General features: G+C 57.1%; 1 protein-coding gene across 6 annotated transcripts in view; it reads right to left on the bottom strand.

Annotated features, from left to right (window-relative positions):
* The window catches only part of Septin9 (septin 9), a 161410-nt gene that overhangs the window by 28752 nt on the left and 105773 nt on the right, over window positions 1–26885 (bottom strand). Inside the window, exon 1 of one of the 6 annotated variants that reach the window (XM_040750110.1) lies at window positions 5121–5273. The exons of 4 other annotated variants lie outside the window; for them this stretch is intronic. The gene's annotated coding sequence lies outside the window, so the exon portion shown is untranslated. Of the gene's footprint in view, window positions 1–4614; window positions 4782–5120; window positions 5274–26885 lie in introns of those variants that run through there. One more of the 6 variants, XM_005069864.4, reaches the window with a different exon arrangement.

The raw sequence follows: 26885 nt of genomic DNA, 5'->3' as shown, positions 1-26885 counted from the left end.
CACACACACACACACACACACGCATGCACACATGCACGCACGCACGCCAAGCAGAAGTCAGGCATCCCTACAGAGAGCTCTGCCACCAAGCCACCAAGCTGTCAGTTAGGGGAGAAAGGCAGGGGAGAATAATCCCCTCAAGGCCCCTGGGCTAACCTTGGTGTAACCGCAGAGCACCCGGATGGAAGCAGACAATCTGAGGTCACAGGAGGCTGGCCGCCCAGTTACTCAAACATTAACCAAGTGAGCGCCTAGGTCATCCAGAATGGGGACACAGATCGATTAAGTCTCAGAGGCCACTGAGAAGGGCAGACGGGACACTTAGGATCACCACTGAATAGGAGGGCCAGCCACAGCCACATTCAGGGCCAGACCTGGCTGGTAGCCTTGTGTAGGTAGTACTCTGGTTGGACCAGGCTTGCCTGGGAGGGCCTATCTTATCTCCTCCTCCAGTGGTGACAGGCACCTGGGACAAGGCCTGGGTGATAAGAGATCCTGATAAGGACAAAGCACATTCCAATGTGGAAAGACAACTGTCCCCACAGCCTCTGGTGACCAAGGTATATGCTCAGCACCCGGCACCCAAAAGCAGAGCAGAAACCCCTCGTGGCGGCACAGCCCAGCAATCCCAGCACTTGGGAGGCTAAGGCAGGAGGCCGGCCTGGATTACAGAATCAGACCTTGTCCCAAATAAGCAAAAAGTAGATGAAGCTACAGCTCATCTGGTGGGGCGCTCACTTAGCACAGAGGAAGCCTGAGTGAGGTTCAGTCCCCAGGAGGGTCAGAGGCACAGAACGCCCTTAAGCATACAGACCATTTTAGGCAAGTGCCTGCCTGCCTCAAAAACTCTAAAGAACAGGGAGAGACTTCCTGGAGCACCCCCCAGGACAGGGACCCTGCAGATTGACAGAAGCAGGAAGACGGAAGACAAGAGTGTCGGTGACTTTGTATCAGTCCTCATGTGGCCAGACAGCGGCTGGGATTCCAAATGCAGCCTGAGGTGCTCCAGGGCTGGTACCTCAGGTTGCTGAGCATCACCCCAACCCCCACACCCCGCCCCAGCTCTTTGGCTTCGGGAAGATGCTAAGCAATTAGGAGGGGGCGGAGCCCAGGGCAAGAGCCATCCCACTGCACACAGATTAGGACATCTATAGATGTACTTAAGTCAACTGCCCTTGTATCTTTTAATAAAAATTTTAGCGCGCGTGCGTGTGTGTGTGTGTGTGTGTGTGTGTGTGTGCGCGCGCGCATGTGTGCATGTGTGTGCACGCCCATGTGTAAAGGGCAGATGAGAAGGTTCTTCTACCATGTGGAGTCCGGGGATAGAACTCACATTGTCAAGGCTGACAAGCATCTTTTGTTTTGTTTTTTGTTTTACTTTGTTTTTTCAAGACAGGGTTTCACTGTGTACCCCTGGCTGTCCTGGAACTTGCTCTGTAGACCAGGCTGGCCTCGAACTCAGAGACCCGCCTGCCTCTGCGTCCCGAGGGCTGGGATTAAAGGAGGTGTACCACATTGCCCAGCACGACGGCAAGCATCTTAACCCGGTGGGCCATCTCACCAGCCCCAAGGCTTTTGCGTCTTTAGGGATCCTTTACGATGAGCCGTACACAGCCGCCCTAAAGAAAGCCAAGGCCCTACGCCCCAGCCAGGTGCCAACGCGAGTCCGCAGGAAGAAGTGAGCTGGGCCCAATGGGTGGGTGAGCTTATCTTGCAGTGGGATGGGAAGTGTGTGGACAGCCGCTCAGGAAGGCTGCAGGAAGAGGAGATCGGGCTCCACGGCCTTAGCACCCAGCCCTGTTTACCAGGCTCACAGCCTGGGATGGCGAGCTCCTCGGGGTGCACGGCAGCGGAGAGCAGAAGGGAAGAGGCGGGTGAGCCAAGGCTCCCCCAGGCACCACGGCAGGCTCAGTGTGCAGCCAAGTGCGTGGGATGGGGGGGACTCACAACCCCTACAGAAACCATAAAGGTGGAGGAGGAAGGAGGTCTCGGGTGTGGAGTGCAGAAATGCCCACCTCCTCAGAGGCAGGCAGGGGCCCCCAGCCCCGCTCCACTCACAAAACACACACAGCAGCCACCCCGAGAAGCTGTCCTTGGGAAGAAGTCCAAGGCTCTGGAGCTCCGGATGGCAAGTCTCTACCTGCCCAAGGAACAGAGCTCAATAAACAAATCAAAGCTCAATGCTGGAAGGCAGGGTCTGGGGAGGTGGCCTGTCTGAGGGAGCTGGCTGGCGACTCCTCTAAAGGCCCAACTGTAGGAAGCTGGACCATCTCTGGTGGGGCACCCCTGCCAGGCCATTTCTTAAAGCTCGCCTGGCGATGCCGGCCTAGTCTATAGTGAGGGGGGATGGTAAAGATGTGAGGGGGGATGGTAAGGATGGTGGGGGGGCAAAGATGGGAGGGGGAGGGTAAGGAGGCAGGAGGCCCACTTTTCTTTCTTTCTTCTTTTTTTTTAACTATTTGCATTAAAAGAAAACTTTTCTTCCCACACACAGGGTCAGCAAGTGTGAGAGGAAGCCTAGAAACTTCCGGGGTGGTGTGGGAAAGCCAGCAGAGGCTGTGCCTTGTGGAGGGAGGAATGGGAGAACGGAAACGGAGCCTCAGTGCGGGCTTCCTAGAGAGACCTTTGACACAGGCAGGGAATCTGTGCCGCCCCAGGCCGTGGGGCCCTCTCTGTACAAGGGGACCTAGGCCAGGCAGAGCCACCCTATCTGACAAGAGCAATGACACAACAGGAAGTTAGGGAGGATATTGTGGCAGGGAAGGGAGGGGCGGGGAGTAGAGGCAACAGCACTGTGGTTGCCCAACGGGTAGAGGGGCTCCTGCGTCAATGTCCCAGAGCTGCTGTCACGGATAAGCACAGTGGGTCGGGTGCTCAGAGGGCTCCATGGGCCCAAGAAGCGCCACCCCCGTCCCACCCCACCCCCATCCCCCCTACCCCACACCCCACCCCCACCCAGTCCTGGCATGATGGGACACATCACACTTGCTACATGTGGCCCTGGGAATCAGGCCTAATGCTGGAGCTGGCTTCCACCTAGGGTTGTCGCCACCCCACGCACACAGTAGGTTTCTCATACCAGCTGAGCCAAGGTGGCCCACAAGGACCACCGGCAGACACAGAAACACACTCCAACAGATGCAACAGGACCTGGGTGGACCAATACAGACATGACCAGGGGACTCAAGGGACGGCCCAGGTCAGTCGCAACTCGGCTCTCCAGAGAGCAATGCTTAAAAAGAGAAGTCCTGGCCAGGCATGGCGGTGCACACCTGTGACCCCTGCATCGGGAAGCTGCTGAGGCAGTAGTAGGATTGCTGTGAGTTCGAAGCTGCCTTCTGCAGCTCCCTCACATCCTGAAGGAGACCCGAGAAGAGAAGGGCGAGCCACCTTTCCCAGGATGCCTTGGGTGGAGGCTGGCCGCCTGTCCCCACAGGTTTGATATGCACATTCTCCCTAGATTTTCCATGTTTGCTGAAAAGGAGCCTCCTGGCTGCCAAGGGAAGCTGAGCAGAGTGATAGGAACGCATAAAACGTGACGTAAGTGTATAAATGCCCCCTCAAGAGACCCAAGAACCTAGAGGCAGAGTGTGAATGAAGGGAGCCCTACACCACTGCAGGGAACTTTGCTGTCCTCTGGGTGTCCCACGTGAGATCCAAACCAAATTCCCAAACCAGCACAGAGTGGCCAGAACCCGCTACTGGGCTTCTTCATTCCGGGTGATGCATTTTTTTTCTCTAAGACAAGGAATCTCACACTTCTCTTGGGGAGCAGACATGCTGTTTCCCCCGGCCTTTGACCAAGAGCTGGCAACTTTTCCTTAGATCAGGGGCGGGGATGGGGGTGAGGGGTGCACACATTTTCCTGTCCCTCTGTGTCTGGGTGCCAGTGACCACTCTCTGTGCTGGCTGGGGTCCCTCACAAAGCCTGCTGGAGGACACTGCTTGCCCCGGCTCTGACACTCGGCACAGGTTCCAACACATGGCCCCAGAAGGCAGACACCCCCATCGCACATTCTCTAGCAAAACAAATGCATACCAAGCCCCCACCCCGCCCAGCAACACCCTCCTGGGCTCAGCACATCTCAAGAACCCAAAGCAACAGACAGCACACGCGTTTGCCTGGTGGTCTCTGATTTACCACCTTCCCAAGAGCCGGTAGTAACTAATATCCAGCCAGCGTTGGAAGCCGCCCACTATTACAAGCTGAGAACTCTGTGTGGAGAGATTTTTGCAAGAAGCATACAATTCACCTCTGCTCCTGCCCCCCGGGCTGGAAATCAAATGCCCCTTGCCGGGACAGCGTGCTCGAAGACAATCCCTATCACTCGGTGGAGTTGGCCAAACATTTACAGAGAGATAGCTGTGACCACACAAAGCCCCTTTTTCTTCTATTCTGCGATCGAAAATCTGGTTCCCGCGTGGAGACCCGGCATCCCGCCGCCCATTCTCCCAGGAACCCACGGCTGGACTGCCAGCCAGAGAGCCCAAGGTCCCGGGGCTACCTGGATCTCAGCCCCACTACACCCATTGGGGCCGGCCAGGCGGGCCCCACCACCTGGAGGCCCCCGGAGCAAGCTGTTGAGGCTGGAAGAACAAAGAGCGAGGACTCACCCCAGCAGCTGAAAGTCGGGCTGCCTGGACGCTGGAGAGCTGCGGCCCGCCCACCGGGTCACATGGCTCGGAGCCGAGCAGAGGATCAAAGGGGCTTTGTGGCCTCGGAACAAGGAGCCTCCCAGAGTGTGGGGCAGAGAGGTAGGAGGGCTCAGGAAGGCCTGCGGAGGGAGGCTTGACGGGGAACTGCTCCGAGGGGCAGGGCGAGGGGACGAGGAGGCGGGGAGAGGCGCACCGGCTGCAGGCGACCGCGACCGCGGCAGGGTGAGCCTAAGGGGCCTCTGCGCCCAGCACACCAAGGAGCAGTCAGGGCCACTAAGAGGAAAATGACAGGGTACACGGTATGGACCTTGGAGCCATGCGGCCCTAACCTTTAACCTGCGTTTGCCCATGTCTGTGCCAATCCAGAACCACGCGATCTCTTCCCAGCCTGGATGGCTTTCCGTGGACCCTGTGCATGGTACCCGGCCTGGTCCACCCCCGCCCGTCAGGTAACAGGCACGCACCTTGGTTTTCAGCCAGCCTTCTGTGTTTTGCAGGGCTCGCCTTCTCCCAAAGCCCTGACCCTCAGAGGCTTCCAGGCAGCTGAGGCAGCACAGCTACCCTGCTCAAGTGGGCTTCAGCGGGCTGCAGCCAAAGGAGGGGGAAGCAGGAGAGGAAGGCAGGACCCCGGGGGCTGGCTCACCCTGACTCTCTGCTCTGAAGCCTCAGGGACTCTGAATGTGTTCTGCCGCCTGCTTCTTCCCACTGCTCCTGATCCTCCTTGGGGGCTGGGCAATGAGTCAGTAGTCTCCTCCTCCCGTTCCTTGCAGACCCCTGTGAGGTTCTGGGACCCTGAGAAGTGATGAGCCAGGGGGTCCAAAGGATAGGAGCAGACACTTCTGGGGCTGGGGCTAGGGCTGGGCCTGGAGGATGGGATCTGCCAAACCCCATAACCTCTGACCTGGAATGAGTCACTCCAGGCTCAGGCATGGCCATGGTGGCCCTAGGCCAGCTCCCACACTGGGAGTGCTGGGGGTGGGTGGGATTGGAGGTTTGCTTGGAGCAGAAGCAACCAGTTCAAGGGGAGAGAAGTCTTTGGTAACTCTGGAGGGGCCTCGGGGCCAGGGACAGATTTCCCCGTGTGACCTCAATGCCCCAAAGCCTCTCCTGAGGGTATGCACGCTTGCTCTCATTTTCCATCCCCAGCCCAGCTCCGCCCGACCAGCCCAACACAGGAACCCCAGGCCTCTGGTCCATCATGCAGGTCTCTGGAATCTGCCTTCCTCGTCTGGAGCTGATATACCAACTCCAGTCATAGCTAAAACAGCAGGTCCCTTCAAACCAGGCGCTCCCTTCTACTCCCTCCCACCCTCCTGTCACCAAGCCTGGCAGTCAGTAGAGAGGAACTCCTGTCAACCCATGTCAAAGTTGACCACCAACTGCCCGTCAGGCTCTCCCTCCTGGGGGCACAGGGAACCTCACACAGACCCCCAGCCCTCTTACGGTCCCCTGAGGGCAGCTCCAGCAAAGCCCTCTCTCCAGATTCCAAGTCTGGGAAGTGACACAGGGGTCACAGCTACTCTGCCTCTCTAGCACCATCAAGTGGGGGTCTCCAGATCATGTTGGGGGGCCCCAGGGCAGAAGGGGTTTCTTTCCTGGGGTTGCTTCCCCAAACAGGACACCCATCCTCAAGTGGGAGGGTTCCCAGCTCTCCCAGTCAGAGACGTGGTCTGACCGTGACCCAAGTACCGTCCTGCGGGCCCTCTGGCACGAGGCCCAAGATGCAAGTTACAGATGGAGCCTTAAACTTCCAGCTACCACAGGGAGAAAAATGTGAGGAATCACGTGGCCTGTTTTAATTGATCTCGCAGAGCCAAAATATTATCAGTTCAAGATGTCATCAACATGAAAAATGGCAGAGATATTTCACATACTTCTTCCTTTCCGTGACAAGACCCTGGAATCCAGAACACATCTGACTGACTGCTCTGGCACACCCTCGGCTGCAACCAGCCCTGTGTCAAGGGCATGGTGGCCCCGTGTGCTGGACAGGAGGGCACCACTGTACCCTGTCACCTGTCACCCTTCTCACGCAGAGCCACTGATTCAGAAACCTTCTTGGAGACCCTGGTCACTTCAGGAACCAGATCTACAGGCCACACTTAGGGGTGGAGGACACACAGCCCACTTGAAGTACACTGTAAAACACTGTAAAAGCATGTTGAGGTTGTGGAGGGAAGGCTCAGTGGTTAAGAGCACATATTGTGAGCCAGGCGGTGGTGGCACACACCTTTAATCTCAGCACTCAGGAGGCAGAGGCAGGTGGATCTCTGAGTTCGAGGCCAGCCTGGTCTACAGAGAGAATTCCAGGACAGATAGAGCTACACAGAGAAACCCTGTCTCAAAATACCAGGGGGCAGGGGGAGCACACATTGGTCCTCCAGAAGAAGGACCTGAGTTTGGTTCCCAGCACCTGTGTCAAGCAGTTCACAACTGCCTGTAACTCCAGTTCCAAGGGCATCTGACTTCTCTGGCCTCTTCAGGCATCTGCACTCATGTGCATGTACCTACACATACACACACACACACATCTGTACTCATGTGCATGTATCTACACACATCTGCACTCGTGTGCATGTAACTACACACACACATCTGCACTCGTGTGCACGTATCTACACACACACATCTGCATGGATGTGCATGTAACTACACACATCTGCACTCGTGTGCATGTATCTACACACACACATCTGCATGGATGTGCATGTAACTACACACATCTGCACTCGTGTGCATGTATCTACACACACACATCTGCATGGATGTGCATGTAACTACACACATCTGCACTCGTGTGCATGTATCTACACACACACATCTGCATGGATGTGCATGTAACTACACACATCTGCACTCGTGTGCATGTAACTACACACACATCTGCACTCATGTGCATGTATCTACACACATCTGCACTCATGTGCATGTAACTACACACACACATCTGCACTCATGTGCATGTAACTACACACATCTGCACTCATGTGCATGTAACTACACACATATCTGCACTCATGTGCATGTAACTACACACACATCTGCACTCATGTGCATGTAACTACACACACATCTGCACTCGTGTGCATGTACCTACACACACACACACCTGCGCCCATGTGCATGTATACACACACACACCTGCGCCCATGTGCATGTATACACACACACACCCCTGCGCTCATGTGCATGTATACACACACACACACACACACACACACCTGCGCCCATGTGCATGCACCATCAACTCTCTACTCGATGTCCCTTTGCAATCATACTAGTTTGAAGCGACATGGGACGATCTGCCCAGCCCACAGGGAGCCAGCTGCTGGCCTGACTCACTGCATGTTGTCACACCCCTATGACTGTGGAGTCGAGAACCTTCTGAGTAGACGCCCCTAAAGCTTGGATATGATGGGGGTGAGGAAGCTACCCAGGGTCGCGTGCAAGTGTATTCAGAAAGCGAGTGGGCACTTGGACCCAGACCCCCAGGAAAAGAGCACGAGGGGAGGGGGTGGCAGACACCCAGGCTACTTCAACTCCTGCCCTTCCGGAGCCTTGGTCTCTAGCCACACACTGGCTTCCGCCCCATGTATATCCTCCCAACAGCCAACTCATCAAGCTGTGTTTATTTATTCTAAAGTCACATAGGAGCACACTTTAGAAAGAGTTCAGAGAGAGAGAGAGAGCAGGCTAGACTAGTGGCTGCCAGGAGTAAGGGGCTGACATGGGGCTGGCTCCTTAAGATGTGGGGTCTCCACTTCGTGGTGATGAGAAGACCCTGGCACCAGCATGCTGCTGGCTGTGTAGCACTAAGGTCCCTTACTCTGTGAGCGGGGTGGGGGGGGACACGGGGCGCGTCAACATTCCACATGCACTGGCAGCCCAGGGTAGCCTCGAACTCCAGGTCCTCCCACCTCGGACCTCGGGTGCCATGGTGACGAGTGTACACCAACCTAGATAGAAATGTAAAGAATTGAATGTGGGCTGAGAACACAGCTGAGTTCATAGGATGCTCACCTGGCATGCAGGGACACGGAGGTTCACGCTCCCAGCACCACATCACCCAGCAAATAACTATAATCTGGACACTAGGAGGTCGAGGCAGGAACATTAGAGTTCAGGTCATCCTTGGAGGAAAGCCTGGGCAATACACGAGATTCTATCTTTTAAAGCACTTTTTAAAAGAATTTAATGCATTGCCCTTTTTCCTTTTTCGACCCAATTTATTTCAGCATTTTATGCCTTAGAACTATAATGTCTTGAGACACACCAGGATGACCAGTGTCCTGTCCTCGGCCTGAAGGGTGCTGTGACTTTACGTGGTAGGAGACTTCTGGATCTGAATACAGACAGTAACAAAAGAGTGACCCAGGCTTGGTGTTGGTGGCGCACGCCTTTAATCCCAGCACTCGGGAGGCAGAGGCAGGTGGATCTCTGTGAGTCTGAGGCCAGCCTGGTCTACAGAGCGAGTTCCAGGACAGCCAAGGCTACACAGAGAAACCCTGTCTCAAAAAACAAACAACAAAAGAGTGACCCAGATGCAATCATAGGTGTCCTGACCAGAGAGAGGCAGAAGAGGTTTGGTCACATGAGGTGACCATGAAGCGACAGAGGCAGCGATCTGAGCAATGCGCCACAAGCCAAGGGATGTCAGCAGCCAACAGCGCAAGAAGAGGCTGGGGACAGATCTCTGGAGCCTCCTGCAGGAGCCCATACTTTGGCATCAGCCCTGCGGGCCTGTTGAGATTCCGGACCTTCGTAACCCTAACACGGCAAAGTCTGTTGCTACGCGTGGGCTGCGCACTCACTTTAGCAGTCACAGGAAGCCCCCTTGAGCCACAGAACTTAAAGGTTAGCCACAGGGGAGGTACAGTCTCAAGAAACTTAGCAGGGATAACATCCTTTGGGCCCCTGAGAGAACCCCCGGGATGTTCCCCAGTCCGGTCCATATCCAACAAAAGCGAAGGAAGCCCCTACCCTTGGCCAATGTGTGACAGCTGAAAGAGCCCCCACCACGTCCTTGTCCCATGCTGGCCTGGTGGGAGCAGCACCCAGGGTCCTTCTTGGTCCCGCCTCCTCTGAAACCAGTGAGAGGATGAACCCAGTGCAGACCCATTTCAGAGGATGACACCTGCCAGGAAGCCAGGAAGCACTCCACTCTACACGGAGCATCAAGCCAGCGGGAGAGAGGGATGTATGCACGAGTGTGAGCGTGGTACACGTGTGGACACACACACACACACACACACACACACACACACACACACACACACACACACACACACACACACGCCCTGCTCTCTCCCGGTAGGCACCTGACTTACACAAAGCTCACCCTTCCTGCCAACCGCCTTCCATCCACCCAGGCAACAGCTCATGAGTGCAGCAGATGCTCCAAGCCAAATGCCAAGAAAAATACCGCCCCCCACCCCGCCCCCCTGAGGCTGCAGTGGGGGAGGACAGGGGCAGGCCTGGCACTTGCAAACGTGGCTGTGTGGCACGTATGGGTGCCCCTGGGGCCATTCGTGCGCCGCCTGTACCATGCAAAGCTGCAAGGAACACTCTTGAGGGAAGCCGGCGTAAGGGGCACCAGGGAGGAGAGACCCCAAGAAAGTGTGTTGCCACCGCAGACGGCGGCTTACAGCGGGTCCTGGGGTGTTCAGACGTCACTTCAGGTCCCCATCCCGGGCCAGGTCGAGTTTCCATCCAGAGCTGAGTCTCCTGCTCTGCCTCTGCCAACTGTCCATGCTCACCACCCCGACCTCTTGCCCCCCCACCCCCGCGCTCCCCTCTGCCTAGCACCCTCTCGGCCCTGGCCATCTGGCCTCTGCCCACCAGAGAGCTCTGGCGCATTCCTTATGGCCCGCCTCCATCCACAGCCACCGATCCCGAGGACAGCCCTCGGGGGACCCCTCCTGGGGTCCCGTTCCTGCTCACTCTCCAACGCGGCCTCCTCCCCTCTGCCTCTGTCACAGTTTCTGGTTCCCAGCCCTTCCCAACTTTGACCATTTCTCCAGCCGGCTCTCTCTGGCCACGCCCCTCCTCCCTCTACAAGTCGTGTTCTTGTCTCCTGAGGAACCCACAGGCCTGAGATCCCAGCTTTGGCTGTCCATGCCCTGCCTTCTCCCACCTCAGTCCGGGGGCCCCTGCCCTCCCATCCCCCCCCCCGCCAGCCCTAATGCTTAGCTGCTCCGGTGTTACAGCTGCCCCTTCCGGCCACACCCCACGCAGTAGGTGGCATCCCCCAGTCCCTCAGTGTTGTCTATTTCCTGTCTTCCTCCTTTTCCCCATACAACTTCCCGCACTGCATTCAGCAGAACTCCCCCTTGGGGCTGAGCACCCCGTACCCCGGCACATCCAACATCAGCCTGCTCTGTTTCCTAAGAACACTGTACTCCTCAGTTGGACTCCAGAGTTTCCCAGACACCACCACCTCCAGAAAGCCCACCCTCCGTTCACCAACACAGGTGACATTCCCCACCCCCAACCCAGGTCACTCCAGGGCCTGGAGGACTTGCTGCCACCAGCTCTACAAGGCCCGGCCCCCTCCTGGTCTCCGTGGTAACCACAGGGCAGGATGGGCCTGTTTCCTCCTTTCTAAGAAGCCTCCCCCTCCCCCAGCACAGAGCGGCACCCAGCAGCAGGCCTTGGTGATGCACACCTGTGATCCCACCACGTGGCAAGCCGAGGCAGGAGGACTGAGTTTTGAACCCAGCCTGGGCTTTACTGTAAGGCTGTCTCAAAATACACAGGAGCTGTAATAGCTGTGTGTCTTCTACGACATACTATGCTATATCCTTTATCGTTTGGTTGGGGTGTTTGTGTTTTTGTTTTTTGAGATGGGGTTTCTCTGTTTAACAGCCTTGGCTGCCCTGGAACTCGATCTGTAGACCAGGCTGGCCTCAACTCAAACTCACAAGAGATCCGCCTGCCTCTGCCTCCCGAGTGCTGGGATTAACGGTGTGCACCACCACCGCCCGGCCAACCCCGCCCAGCCAATTCTATGCTATCTCAGCCTGACGTGTGACCACGGTATGTGCAGCTAACTCTCTTACATCATTGTGATCACCACCCTAACCTTGCAAGATCAGTTCCAGCCTCTGTCATTCCCTCCCTCAGGCCCTTCACCTCATCTCAACCAAACACATCCAAAAAAAAACCAAAAACAAAAACAATAAGCAGTCAAAATAAAAACAAAAACCCCACAGAGCCAGATTTCCACCACAATGACAAGTCCCACAGCACCCAGGCTTCCAGCTCCAGGCTGCTGCCAGGGCAGCTCATCTGCCCACCCTGTGGTCAGGACAGAACCCACACACCCGAGGTCCTCAGAGCTGGACTTTAAGCAGAACTCAACTGTTTAGGCGTTCCCTATGGCGGTGCCCCAGGCCCAGGTGATGGGGAAGGGTGAGCAGGAAGGGCGAGCTGTTAGTTTGGTTCTAAAAACAGGCTCACCAGAGCCTCACTCTCAATCTGAAACAGTGTAGCACTGTCCACGTAATACAGGGAGTGGAACCTCCACCTATGGGGCGGGGGACCCCAGAAGTCCTACCTGCCATCCCGGAAGTCTCTAACGCGTAGCTGGGGCTGCAAACTGCTGCTGGTTTAGGACCAAATGTGAACGCATTGCACTCTTAAGAGTCACGCTAAGATTGCCTGAGTATGCTGAGACCCCAATGGGACACTCAGCACCTGCCCCTCAGTAACCTCGGGTCACTTGTGGGAAATGCTCCCTGGCACGGAGCCACTGATCCTGTTTTACGAGCCCTCCAAGGTTTTTGAGAACCCTAGTTAGGCAAGCATCCTAACCTCCATGAGGGGGATTCTCGTGTGGCAAAGACAAGATGGACACTTGGGGCGTAGCAAGATGGCACCTGCGGAGTGGCTTTAGCCTAGGATTCCCTGGGCTGGCCAGGAGGTAGAGGGTGTGGCCACAGGCAGCTGGGAAGCAGGGAGCAGGCTGAGAAGAGGCTCAGCAGATGAGAGCATTTGTCACAAAAACACGAGGATGCTGGGCGGTGGTGGCGCATGCCTTTAATCCCAGCACTCGGGAGGCAGAGGCAGGCGGATCTCTGTGAGTTCGAGGCCAGCCTGGTCTACAAGAGCTAGTTCCAGGACAGCCTCCAAAGCCACAGAGAAACCCTGTCTCGAAAAACAAAAACAAAAACAAAAACAAAAACAAAAACAAAAACACATGAGGACCTGAGTTTGAACCCCCAGCACCGCCGAAGTGAAAAGTCACATGGGCACTGTGGGAGGGAAGCATGGGCGGGAGGGTGCTGAGCTCAGGGAAAGACTGACTTACGGCCATAGGCAAGAACCTGGCTCTCCAAGCTCACAAAGAAGCGGGGGCTGGGGGGGCACCAAGAACCCCTCCTGCTATAGGCCCAGCGAACCCAGCCGTACTCCGAGGCACACTTGGGATGGGTGGGGGCAAGCGGGGGTCTGGGGTCTGCTTACACTGGGGCCTTCACGCTGCCAGGGAGAAGAACACTGTGGATGGGGGACTGGAAACCAACCAGGGCTGTGCCCTTTGCGTGACCCTGAGTATACAATCCTGAGTCTGAAAGTACACACAGGTGACAAAGGGGAAACGGGGAAACAGGTGGCCAGCCCACCCTCGCCTCCTCCTGTGAAAAGGAGGAACCAACAAGTTTTGTTCCCAGTTTCTTTCCCGCTAGAGGGGGCAGGGAGAACTTTCTTCCAGCCTGAGCTGGCAGAATCTAGAAGCATCTAGAATCTCCCAGAGCCGTAGCCGTACCGGAGAACTCCTGAGGGCTTCCCAGAATAGGATCACCTTCCTGGTTGAGTGGAGCGCGCGGTCCTGCCCTCGGTGACTCAGTGGTGAGAGAGACGACGGTGTGTCATCTCCCTGACACCAGGGGCCAGAAGCTGAACTAGGGCAGGGTGTCCACAGCCCCTCACTGGAGTTTACAGGGTTGAGTCTGTTTTCTGGCCTTTCCTACCTAAACTTCCTGGTTCCTGATCCTTCGCTTTCCTTCAGTCTGGCCTTTCTCTCACTGCGCTCTGGGACACATCTCCCACCCCGAAGGACCCGTGGCGAAGTGGCATTAGGCCCTGTATGCGTCTCCCGGGGTACTCTTCTTTGGGCTGGCTTCTCGGTAATCAAAGGCATCTCCACGGGTAGCCCCCAAGAAGCATCTTTGATCTCACACCCTGGGCTCTGCAGCACGGCCATGGGCAACCCTGATCCCAGTAGACATGTGAGGGCTGGACCGCAGACCTGAGTCTGTGTGTGTGGACTCCAATCCCTGTTATCTCTGAGGTGAGGGGTGGCAAGGGACATCCCCATTGCTGCTGCGTGACATCTGGAGCAGTGCTCAGTAGAGGTGACCATCTATCTGTCCCTTTGCCCCAGAGTGCCTCTGAAGCCTCACCATCTTCTCTCCTGGTCACTTGCTGAGGCACCCACGGTGCGGGGCGTATCCCGGGAGCACCTGAGCACCCTACCCGTGGGCAGCTATGGCCCTACACAGCAGTGAGCAGATGCTGTGGGCTCCTCAGCCAGGGCGTGCTGGGGTGAGATGGAGGCCGAGTAGAAAGCCTGGAGAAACCAGGAGGGGACGGAGCCCTCCCTCTGGAGCACGCAGCCTCCGGTTCAAAATTTCCGTGCAATTAACAACATTGCAATGACGGCTTTAGCAGGGAGGCCACATTCTCTTCATAGAGAGATATTTTCGAATAAGAATGCTAAAATAGCAACGAGACAATCTTCAGGTCCGAGGGTATACGCCCTCTGAGCATGGCCCGACTCTGTTTCCATAAGTGAACCCCCAAACTTCTGGGAGTCTCACAAACAAGACTATGAACCTCACTTACAATAAAAGCTGTCTTAACTCAGGAGTCCCCGCGGTGACCTGGTGACCTTTGTGGGCTGTAACCCTATGTAAAGTACCTGTGATCACACTTCAGTTCTTTCCCCACAAAAGCCATATATGCAGCTATGGGAAAGATGCCTAGCGGCTCTCTTGAGTAGCCCACGCCCGACTGTGGGCCTGTGTTCAAGCCCATGAGAAAGTCTAAGTAAACACCAACTCCAGTTTACACAGGCTCAGCCGGAAACCCTCTTCTGTACCAGAGTCAAGCGGTTTGTGGTGGTGGCGCACGCCTTGAGTCCCAGCACTCGGGAGGCAGAGGAAGACGGATCTCTGTGAGTTTGAGGCCAGCCTGGTCTACTGAGCAAGTTCCAGGACAACCAGAGACATAGTGAGACCCCGTCCAAAAAAAGAATGGCCATTAGTCAGCATCCAACACACACTGGCTGGAGGCTCCCAACGTGACCTCTGACCTGGGGCATGCCCTGAAACAGGCTTCCTCGGGGGCCGGGCTGCTCCGTGGGCAGGAGGTGCAGGTCCACAGATGTGCAGGAGGACATACCTGGGGGTCAGCAAGGCCCAGGGCAGTAAGATGGCTCAGCAGGTAAAATGCTTGCTGCATCAGCCTAGCGACCTGCGTCCAATCCCTGGGACCCACATAAAGCTGGACAGAGAGTTGACTCTACAAAATTGTCCCCTGACGTCCACGTATATGCCATGGTGCGTTCGTGCACACACACAACAATAATAAAATACATAAATGAAATTTTAAAGACGTCCTCTGGGCTGGAGAGAAGGCTCAGCAGTTGGAGCACTGGCTGCTCTAGCACAGGACCCAAGTTCAATTCCCAGCACCCACACGGTGGCTCACACCTGTAACTCCAGTCCCAGGGGGTCTGATGCCGTCTTTTGGCCTCTGTGGGTCTTGGGCACGCATGTGATACATGGAATAAAAACAAATAAGCCAAGACACACACAGACACAGACACACAGAGAGAGAGAGAGAGAGAGAGAGAGAGAGAGAGAGAGAGAGGTCCTTCCTGCAAACATCCTCTCCTATGGATATGTGAGTTCCTCGGGCTCCACCGGGCTCTCGGGCTCTGCTGGTGTGGCAATGGCCTGCTAGCTGACCTATGGGAGACACTGGGAGGGGACGGAGCCCTCCCTCCGGAGTCTGCAGTCCCTAGAACCATTGGGAAGCCCCTCTCCTCATCCATCACAGAGGGGGAGGCCTCAGGTCCCACCTGAGAGACAGCATCTCCCAGCCCTGCTCACTGGCCCCCCCACAGAGGTCAGGGTGGGGCAGTGTAGCGCTCTGCTCCTGACCAGAGCTGAAGGCCTCACTTCTCCTGGTCTCAGGCTTCAGGCCTTGCTGGGACTGGGAGGCTGAGATATGGCCCGGGAGCTCTGAACTACAGCAGCTGCCGTTTGCATGAGGCAGGCATCAAAGCCGGGCTGTGTGACCTCAGGAAAGTTACTTTGCCACTCTGGGCCTGTTTCCTACAGGTTGTCTTAAGACAACCTGCGTGTGCCCCTCATCCGGGGTGCCTTAGCCCTCTACCCTATATTCAGTCCTCAGCACAAACAGGGCTTCTAGAACCCCTATCTACTCTCCCTCTAGACTAATGACATTTGACACCCACCCACCGCACCACCACCTCTCCGGTGGCCTGGCCAGTCTGGACTCCCAAGTGCTGGGATTGTAGGCGTGGCCACGCCTGCCGCCTGCCGCCATACAGCCAGGGACTTGCTACATCAGCTCTGCCCCACGCTCTGCCTTCTCCTGGGGTTAGCCCCAATGCTGCAGGAGGCCCAGAGGTTTTCAGTTACTCCCAAGACAGAGGAACTGATGCCTGCCCGCCCCGCCCCACCCCCTTCCCCGCCTAGCCTCCACCCATGGGGCCTCTGTAGCCCAACAGGCTCTAGGTGGCAGGGACCAAAACATCCAGGCCACACCCTTGCAGGGAAGACGCTCCCGTGGGGGGGGGGGGGAGACAGCTGCTTCAAGCACAGGAAAAGGAAAGAGGGGAAGAGGAGGGCCCTCCCTCCCCCCACTCGCTGGTGGCATCTAGGAGGCCCCACCCCATCCTACCTCAGGAGAAGGCTCCTCTGCCTAACCCCAGTAATGAATCCCACATTGGCTGGCTGGCTCCCCCCATCCCACCCCCGCCCTCGATGCTCAACAACAACCGGCCCACAGAAGGTGCCGGAGTGAGGTGGAGATGGTCCTACATCCCACCCGCCCTTCCTCTGCAGATAAGGCCCCCCCTGTTCCGGCCCTGGCCCTGGGAAAGCTGTGTGTGTGTGTGTGTGTGTGTGTGTGTGTGTCGGGGGGGGCGGGGCGGGGGGGTTAACCCTTTCGTGCAAGACATATCTTCAAGGCTTCCTGGTCCCAGCAGAGGTGCACACCACCAGGGCAGAGGCAGCCACGAAACGGACCGACACTAACACACAAGTCATAACAACAAAGGCTGTCCACCAACAAGCAGGTGACAGAGGTTAGGGAAGGGATCCAAATTTAAACTATCCATTTGCCTTACACGACAGCTGTGTGTCCCTTAGAGGAGTCACTCAACCTCTCTGGGCCTTCAGTCCTTTCCCTGCGGAATGCTAATAAATGGCAAGAGCCAACGTGGCGGGGATGATGGGCTCGAGGAAGTATTTACTCTCGGTGTGGGGCCCTGTGACACTCGGGGCCGCAGGAAGCTCTAGTTACCACTGGCCACTTGACTGTAACAGACCTTGTCCGTGTCAGAAGCTCAGCAGAGACGGCTTGGATGGGCAACTGTCTGGCCTCCAAGGGTAAGGCCCTGCTTCCGGTGAGCCCTGTCCAACCCAGCAGAGACCACAGCTGGGCTCCAGCCTTAGCTCCAGAAGGTGACCTCTCTCTGAGTCAGAGACCACAGGGACCCCTGGGGCTGTACCAGTGTCCGGATGTGAGGATGCTTCCAGAGTCCTCCCTGACCTCCTCAAAGCCTGCTCCGGTTCTAGCCAAGGAGCCCAGGGCAGCCTGGGACCTGAGCCCTGACCCTGTAGCATACAGGGCTATCCTCGAATTTCCACACCCAGTGGCCGCACGCTTTGGCCCAATAGTGAGGAAAGCTTGAGGCCCAATAGGAGTTGACGTTCCGCACACCCAGGCAAGGGTTAGCACGGCCACCAGGCCCTGAGACCCTCTGGTTGGCCCCTGCAGCCCTGCCACCAGCAGTCCCTCTCTGCCCAGAGTTCTGAGACTGAAACAAACACAGAGATGTCCCAAGCCACACTGCTGGCAGCCGCCGAGGCCGGAGGCTGAGTCCCCGCCAGACTCTTGCTCTAGGTGACACGCTCTGTCCCAAGGCAATGTCTGCAGGCAGCAGGCAATGTGGAGTTCCGGAAGGGCCCGTCATAGCAGAGGCCGCACGGTGCACCAGCCCCCACCAAAGCCGAACCTGGAAACTGCAGACAAGCCATGGGCGCACAGGTCACAGCTGCAGCCTGGCCCCGCGAGCACAAAGTAAAGGAGGCGGAGATGGGGTTGGAAGTCCCACCCGGCATCTTCTAGGGAAGGGGCCTTCCCAGCCGAGGGAAGGGCTTAATTGCTACCACAGGGGAAGAGCGGACCCATGCAGGGGGCAGCGAGCGGCGTGGAAAGCCACACGGGCAGCGTGAAGGGCCCGCCGAGGCCGAGGACCCTGCCAGGAGGAAGAGACGGGCCCTGTGCATGCGGGGGACCAGCCACCACACCCTTCTCTTCCTTGGACACCCCCCCCCGTGGTGTCAGCCTCCCAGCCATCGTGGGCAGCTGGTCATACTTGAGTCTCAGCCCAACCCCTCTGGAGCCCTAGAAAGCCAACGGGTCAGTGCAGGGCACAGCTGCTGCTCCCGGGGAGGCCGTGCCAGGCTCGAGGGTGACTAGCCTGGGGAGCAGCTGGAGTCTTGTGCCTTCTGGCAGCTAAGCGAGCAGTCGGTCGGTCGGCCGGCACAGATCCGGCCAGAGTAAAGGGGGCCTTGTCCTGCCTCCCCCCCCCCCATTGCAGGATGGCTGTCTGCACAGACACTTCCCTGCCTCTCTTGCCCAGCCCCTCATGTACTAGAAAACCCTTGACTACTCTGCTGGGGCCGGGGGATACCACTGCGCCTGTGTTTCAGCCTCGGTGTCCGGTAACAGGCAGCAGCTGCGCACCCCGAGGGCTTTTCCCAGAGGGTTTCTGGCTGGTGAAGATGTCCACAGAAGGGATGGGCCGAGCGGCCAAGGACAGCAAAACGGGGTCCTGCATAACATCCTCCGGCTGCCTGGACTCAGGAATGGATTATTTTGGGCTTCAGCAAATTCTCTCTTGCAGCTGAAGCCATTTGGAGCCCGGCTTTCTGCTACTAGAAGCCAAACACATCCAGTGGGCTCAGCTAAGGTGGGTGGGACCCCTAGAGAGGGAGGGGCTCTGCCGACTCTGGTGGACAGTCCCTCTGAGAGCCTAGAGACGGGGCTCTCTGTGAGAATGGAGGCTGTGACGGCAACGGCTCCCAAGCCAGCAACTCTGTGCCCCCCCAGTCTCCCTCCGCCACATACACCCCCTTACCTCGCCCCCCACCCCGCACCGCCGCCACATTCGCCCCCCTCGATGGCTTCCAGAGAAAGCACTCAGTCCCTCATCAGCCATCAGCATACTGAGATCCAAGAATACAGAAGGAGGGAAACTGCACACAGGCCGCTGGTAAGCAGCACCGTCTCCGGTGCCCCGCACCGCCCTGGAGACTTCCTTAAGCCCCACTCAATTTTTTTCCACCTCTCCCATCTGTGAAACCGGGAACCGGGGCACAGAGGGTTAAGCTACTAAATGTTGACACACGGCAAGAGAGTCTTCCTCTGTCCACCCACTCCAAGGACAGAGATGACACAGCAAGGATAAGTCTCCAAGAACTTCGCATTCCAGTCGGAAACAGGAAGCTGGGGAGCAGGGCTTTGTTCTATCTCTGTGTCTTGCCATTCCCACATCTCAGCTGGGAGTCTCACACGGCTGCAGCCTTTGAGTGGGTGGTTGGACAGATGGGTGGGCGAATGGATGGACAGATGAATGAATGGGACAGATGGGTAGACGGATGGACAGATGGGTGGGCGGATGGATGGACGGACAGACGGACAGATGAGTGGGTGGATGGGTGGACAGACAGGAGAGATGAATGGACGGATGAACAGATAGATGGGTGGGCAGATGAACTGATGGACGGATAGGTGGGCGGATGGATGGATGGATGGATGGATGGATGGATGGATGGACGGATGGGTGGTTGGATGGACAGATGAACTGATGAACAGATGGGTGGGCATGGACTGATGGACGGGCAGAAGGACAGATGGATGGATGGAAGGGGTAGAGGGTAGAAGGAATGACACCTGGTTGAGGAGGAGGTCAAGAAGGAACGCTTGCTGCTTTTGCCAAGGTCAGCGATGACAACAGACCTGACATTCTGTCTGACAGTCTATCCTGAGCCCATATCATGTGTCCTCATCTGTTTCTCTTCCCGGTCTCAGGAACAGGTGTTGCTATGAGCCTGTTTTACAGAGCAATATCTACCTTGGCTAGGGTCTGGTTTCCAGGAAGAACCTGGCCCATGGCAGAGCTGGGCAGCATGGTGCGACTCCCCCAACCATGCATGGTTTTGCTCAGACCAACACAAGATAGCAGACACCAGCCCCGGCCCAGAACCCATGGCCTCTGCTGAAAACGCCCACTTGCTTCCAAGCTCGGCAGAAAGGACAGACAGAACGTCTCCAGGTGATGCTGTGAATACTGGGGAGAAGCCTGGGAATTCACTCAGGTATGATGTGTCTGCGAGGAACCCCAGCACCTAGAGGTAGAGGTAGGAGAATGGAGAACTCTAAGAATAACCTCAGCCACATCATGAGTTCAAGGCTAGCCTGGGCCAAGAGAGACCCTATCTCAAACAAAAGCAACAACAACAAAAAATAAAGCAAACAAAAAAAAAGCACAAAATTTAACTGAATTTACAATAAAAAAAAAATCCAAGCCAGGTATGGTGGTGCATGCCTGTAATCCTAGCACTTGGGAGGCAGAGGCAGGAGGATCACCATGAACTCAAACACAGTCTGAAATATATAGAAGGTTCTAATCCAGCCAAAAAAACCACACTGAGACCCCATCTCAAAAAGCAGAGAAAACAAGGGCTGGCAACCTTAGAACCCAAATACTGACTCCCCAAAGTTGTCCTCTGAGGCCTACATGTGAGTCCCGCCCACACACAAATAAACAAATGTAAAAATATATACGAGCATGACATCATAAACCATGCATGGCATCAAATGTCTGTTAATCCCAGCACTTAGCAAAGGAAGCAGGACTATCAGAAGTTCAAGGCCATCCCAGGCTACATGAAAGCCCATCTCAAATTAAAAAAAAAAAAAATGAATGGATTAAAAACACCGAATGTGGCCAGGCATTGGTGGCGCACGCCTTTAATCCCAGCCTTCGGGAGGCAGAGGCAGGCGGATCTCTGTGAGTTCGAGGCCAACCTGGTCTACAGAGTGAGTTCCAGGACAGCCTCCAAAACAATACAGAGAAATCCTGTCTCGAAAAACCAAAAAAAAAAAAAAAAAAAAAAAAAACACCGAATGTGATGGTGCATGGCTCCAACCCCACAGCAGAGACAGGAGGACAGCCTTGAGTCTGAAGCCAGCCTGATGCAGAATGCCATCTCAAAACAAAACCACCATCAAGCTGGGGCTTTCCAGTGAGAAGACAGTGCTTGCTCCCAGTAGCCCTGGCGTCTGTCCCCTGCCTTGCCTGGTGAAGATCGGCCAGCCACAAGTGCTGCTGGCAGGGTAGAGCTGGTTAAAAGCCTTCCCCAGCAGCCCTGTGAGACGGGAACCACTCCTCAGAACCATCCTGGAGCCAAGGACTGGATGTAGGGCAGGCGCCACCATGGTCCCTTTCCCAACTCCAACACAGCCACCGCTGGCTGCCAAGAACAGTGGGGTTCAGCCAGGGTTTGTGTCAACACACTCAGCGGCATTCACAGCCTGCTGGGGTTCCCCCACCCAGGCAGGCATGACAACCCCAGGAAAAATGCAGGCTGGAGGGAGCTCCGGGGTATAGGAGGGCATGCTGACCTATATCTGTGGAGCCTTCTGGATCAAGCCTCGAGACTTCTGCTAGCTTCGGTGGCTGATGAGCTGGGGGGAAGGGGGTGGGGTGCAGTGCCCCACAGTGATGGGGGATGGCCTGCACCCTCACTCGGTCAGTTCTTGTCTCTAACGTCACCGTCTCTTCCTCTGGTCAAGATGAAGGTTGGCAGGGGCTGCACGCATGCCCTTTGCAGATACCAGTGTGCGAGGGCATTAACCCTACCACAGCAGCCCAAAGTCACTGCCCTCACGGGCAAATGAACGGTCACAGACCTGCCTGCACCACTGACCCCTGAACGTGGTGTCCGACCAGCTGTGGTTAGGACTCATTACAGATGGTTGTGAGCCACCATGTGGTTGCTGGGAATTGAACTCAGGTCCTCTGGAAGAGCCGTCGGTGCTCTTAACCTCTGAGCCATCTCTCCAGCCCTGTGGTTAGAGCTCTTAGTCCCTCTTTCTATACAAGGAGACCAGAGAGGTCCAGACAGCACCACCAGTTTGCGGGTGGGCACACAGGGACACACAGATCGCAGCCCTCTCTCTCTCTCAATGCAGCATCCCCTCCACAACGGGACTGCCTGCCCACAAGTGGCTGGCTCTGTTGACAGTCCAGGCTGTACCAGGCCACTGGGTCTGAGACAAGATCACCACAACTCTCCTTTGCCTGGCTTCCTTGCGTATATGTCTTTGTTCCCCAAAACATCTGGGGTATTGTAGGCATGCCCGCCAATATTCGCCTCTTCTGCGGTTCTAGAACCTCCTCACCCTCCCCTGTGTGTTCCCCCCAACTCTCCCGCCTTCTCTCTGTGCTCCCCCTAACCCCCCCCCCATTGGCGGCAGCCGGCCCACACTGCCCCTCTCCTTCTCCCGCCTCTGTCTGCCGGCTGGCACCAGACTGCCACCCGAAGCGTTCCCACCATCCTCATTGACGATTCAGGGGCTGCTGCAGGGAGAACGGCACACGACGTGATTCCCACTGGAGGCCTGTGCTGGGGGGGGGCGTTCACTCGCATCCACCCACGTGAGCACCCCCAGTGCTAACTGACCCCCAGCAACCCATGCACGGCGGCCATGGCAGCTTAGCTAACCCCCGCGAGGCCCTCTGCTGCTACATCACCACCAATCGCGGGCGGGCACACAAACCTGCCGCTTCCGCGGGGATGCCCTCTCTCCCTGCTTCTTCAGGTTCCCACAGCAGTCTCTTTCCCACACGGGGCACGAACGGCCCATACCCCCCTGCCCCCGCAGAAGAGCACGTGAGAAACAGACCACCAGGGCCAGAGAGAGGTCCCAGAGGGTGAAGTTGCTCGTGGCCAAGCCTGACGATTGGAGTTGGATCTCTGGGACGCACATGGTTAGGAGGGACTGACTCCTATTAAGCCACCCCTCTGACTCCCACACGTGTGCTGTGGCACACATGCTAAATAAAAATGTAAAAATAAGACCCGAGTGGACGGGGCTGGCAGGCACTCATGGCAGCTTGCGGAGTCTCGGCCGGCAGGGACTTAGGCTGTGCCGGCTGGAAAGGAAGGTCCCTCTGAGGCCACGGCCGCTGAAAGCCAGGACCAGAGTGAGGCAGTCAAGGAAAAGGCGTTGCAAACACCAGCTGTGAGGACAAGCCTCCGTGTTCCCAGAGGCACCCCAGTCACGATGGCGTGACACCACCACACACTGCCAGGGGGCGCTCTTCACACAAATCGCCGGGATAGCTCTCCTGGGGCTACGGTGGCCCCTGTGAAGGACAGACTGCAGGGGGCAGCGTTGGGTGAGGACAGTCACCCATGGGAGGGGCCAGAGGCTGCTTCCTGCCACTGGCTGGGATGAGAGACAGCAGCGTCGATGGGAAGGTCTGCACCTGAGTGGCAGCTTCACACAGACAGGTCTCAAACGGGGCAGTGACTGGGCACGGCGACTCTGAACCACGAAAGGAACAGGTCACGGTGACAGACCCGGAGTCCAGCCTGTATCACACAGACTTCCGGAGCGGCTGGCGTGCTTCCCACGCAGCTGGTTTTCCTGGGAGGGCAGACCCCGTCCAGCATGGCCTCCCGCAGCTGGTTTTCCTGGGAGGGCAGACCCCGTCCAGCATGACCTCCCGCAGCTGGTTTTCCTGGGAGGGCAGACCCCGTCCAGCATGGCCTCCCGCAGCTGGTTTTCCTGGGAGGGCAGACCCCGTCCAGCATGGCCTCCCGCAGCTGGGCCCTTCTTCCCATGCTTGGGTCGTACAGTGTGGGCCAGTGGGGCCCCGGGGGAGGGCAGGCCACCAGGAACCGATGGCTGAGGGAGTGGGCTGGGGAAGAGCTCGCTTTGGCCCAGGTCCCACTGTGCACGGACAGGCTGGTTACACGGTGTCACTCAGTCCCACACAGGTCCTGGTCACTTAACTCTTCCTTACCAAGGGGAATCTAGGCCGGCTCCCATCCTGACAGGCAGGGATCTGAACTCGCGGCTTCCCCCACTTCCTCCTGGGCACTGAGCCCACACTAACTCCAGCCCTCCCTCAGCACCCAGGCTCCAGAAGGACCCGGGCTCCAGCAAACCACGGCCGCTTATCGCCGCTCTGCAAAGCACTGTTTTACCCTGTTTACTTAAATACAAGAGTCCCATGGAGCCCAGGCTGAACTCAAACTCACTCCGTTTACACAGCTCTGGGGGCTGAACCCAGGGCCTTTGGCACGCTAGACAAGCACTCCACCAACCGAGCCACAGCCAGCCCAAAAACTTGTCGGTGCAAAGAACTCTCCGGCAATGCCTCCCACCAGATCTTTCCCAAAGTCTTAGGAGGCAGGAAGACGCCAGCCAACCCATTTTATAGGCACATCAACTGAGTCGTAAAAGAGACTTCCAACGCCGAACACTGCAAAGCCAGCAGAAAGGATGGCAGGTGGAGGAGTACCTCTGACGTTGTCCTGAATGGCAGGGCCCACGTCAGCCTTGGGGATATGAGAGCGGGGTTGGGGGACACAGAAGAGGGCCCGGAACAAAGCAAGAGACGCCAAGGATGAGCAGGCCCCGCAGTCCAGGAACCCGGCAGCCTCACGGGCTGCGCAGCTCATCACCGTACCTCTGCCTCCTGTCAGCTAGCCTGTGAGGGCCACAGAGGAGTGGCTAGCACTTGCTAGCCATGTCCATGGATCCTCCCAGTTGGGCCAAGGAGGCCAAGCAGAGGCTACCCCCTCATACAGCCTGGAAACCGCAAGCGTCTCCGCCTGCCAGCTGAGGCGTGGAGTCAAACCCTCCAAGCTGTGTGGCCCGGAGCCAGTGACTCACTGTCTCTGAGCCTTCTCTCTTCAACAACCACCTAGCACTCTCGGAACACGCAGGAACACAGCAAGCACTCAGCATTAATGGGACATTAATGCGGCCAGGAGTGAGAAGACAGGCTCCCAAGCTGTCCCTAAAATGGAAACAAACCTCCTATACCCTAAGCACAGCAGAACAAAGCCAAGGCCGGCTTCTACTGGGCTGGGCTGGACTCGGGCCCTCAGCCACCCTCCAGAAGATGTCATGCTGGCACCTGCTTCTGAAACACATGTTTGGACTTTCCAGGCCGTTCTCCCCCTCCCTCTGGCCTTCCCCCATGCTCTCTTACTCATTCTCTCCTCTCAGGGCTGTTCAAACACAAATCCCAGGTCCAAACGTGTCAGCAGGCTCCCTGGCAGTGTCTGCGGCATGGATGAGAGGCCGTGAGTGGCGGGGGAGATCACTCATCGAGGGCCTCAGGGTCTCAGGGTGCAGAGTCTGGGAGAACGCTAAGATGGGTCCCACCTCTGTGCTCACGCCCCAACATGGGTCCCTTTAGGGGGACATACTTCTTCAGTGTGTTCGAATGAAGGCCAGAGAACAACCCAAAGTGCTATGCCTCAGGGCACCACCAGGCACTTTGTTTTAAGAGACACTGGCCTGGGGTTCACCAAGCAGGCTGGGCTGACTAGCCACCGGGCTCCAAGGATAGGCCCATCTCTGCCTCCCCAGTGCCTCCACGCTTGGCTCTTCTCATGGGTTCTGGGCATAGAATTCAGGTCCCCACGCCTGCTACTGAGGAATCCCACTATGTGGTCGCACACCTTACAGAGAGGCCGCCATGATGGCGCAGCACAGCCCTCCTGAGTGATCTCCAGCCAGGTGGCGGGAACAGCTTGGTGGAGACATCGTATAACCTTTAGTGTTTGGGTCTCCCACCTGGGTCCCTAGCACTGGACCAGAGGAGGGTAAGCAGAGCCAGGGGACAGCAAGCAGAGCTGGGGACACTCTCTCTGCAGGCAGAGGCGCTCCTGGAAACTCCCTGGTGGTTGTTGATGAGAGCTCCCTGCCCCAGGACAGAACCCAAAACCACAGAAGAAGCTGGGCGTGCACGAGGCTTCCCCATGTTGTGGGCCACAGGCAGGTGGTTGGAGCTCTCTGGGTCTTGACTACCTGACCTGGAAAATGACTGGCGTCAGAGGACAGGGCCCCTTTCCTGGACCCAGCCTCACGGGCATCACCCTGCCACCCATCAGTGCCGGGCCTGGCTCCCAGGGACAGCGAGCCCAGAGGACAGAATTTTCTAAGCTCTCCGGGTCTCTGTCTCTCACCCCGGCCCCTCCACCCACAGCCCTGGAGGCCCGCTCAAACCTGGAAATGAAGAGACAAGGCAAGGGGTTACTCCCAGTCCCCTGGGCCACATCAGCTGGCTGGCCTCCCAGAAAGCCAAGCAGGACACAGGCTACTGTCCTGGCTGCCCTGTTTGGCTCCGGGACAGGGAGATGACAAGATTCTGCCTGTCTCTGCACCTGAGGCTCCTTGGGTGGCCACAAAGTACCCGGGCTGGGTCCCAGGAGAGCTGGGTGCTGTTCAAGGCAATGAGTACCCAGTGTGGGGCTCAGAGCCAGAAAGACGAAAAGGATAGTCCAGGACGCCCACAGGACCCCAGGCCCGAGCAGCGGGGCTGTGAAATGGAAGAGCCAGCCCCTGGAGGTCAGACACCCGGCAGCCTGCACCCTGGCACGGCTTCAGGAGACCCCAGAGACAGAGGGAGCATCCCAGAGACAGAGGGAGCATCCCAGAGACAGAGGGAGGCCAACGTGTGCAATCCCTTAGATGCTTGCTGCCCACTTCCTCCCTGGGACAACACTCTGCTCATTCTCACCGGAAATAGGCCTATCCCATTCCCAGGATAACTGATGAGCCCCGAGTGAGCTGCCTGGAGACAGCTAAAGCCTGCCTTCAACACGACGGCACTGTGTGCTGGGATGGGCCAGTCTCCCATCCTGGACACGCAGCAAAGC

The sequence above is a fragment of the Mesocricetus auratus genome, unplaced genomic scaffold (genome assembly GCF_017639785.1).
Source record: "Mesocricetus auratus isolate SY011 unplaced genomic scaffold, BCM_Maur_2.0 Super-Scaffold_100007, whole genome shotgun sequence".
In the NCBI taxonomy this organism is placed as follows: domain Eukaryota; kingdom Metazoa; phylum Chordata; class Mammalia; order Rodentia; family Cricetidae; genus Mesocricetus; species Mesocricetus auratus.
The sequence above is the reverse complement of the archived record's forward strand: the minus strand, read 5'-3'. Positions and strand labels throughout refer to the sequence as shown.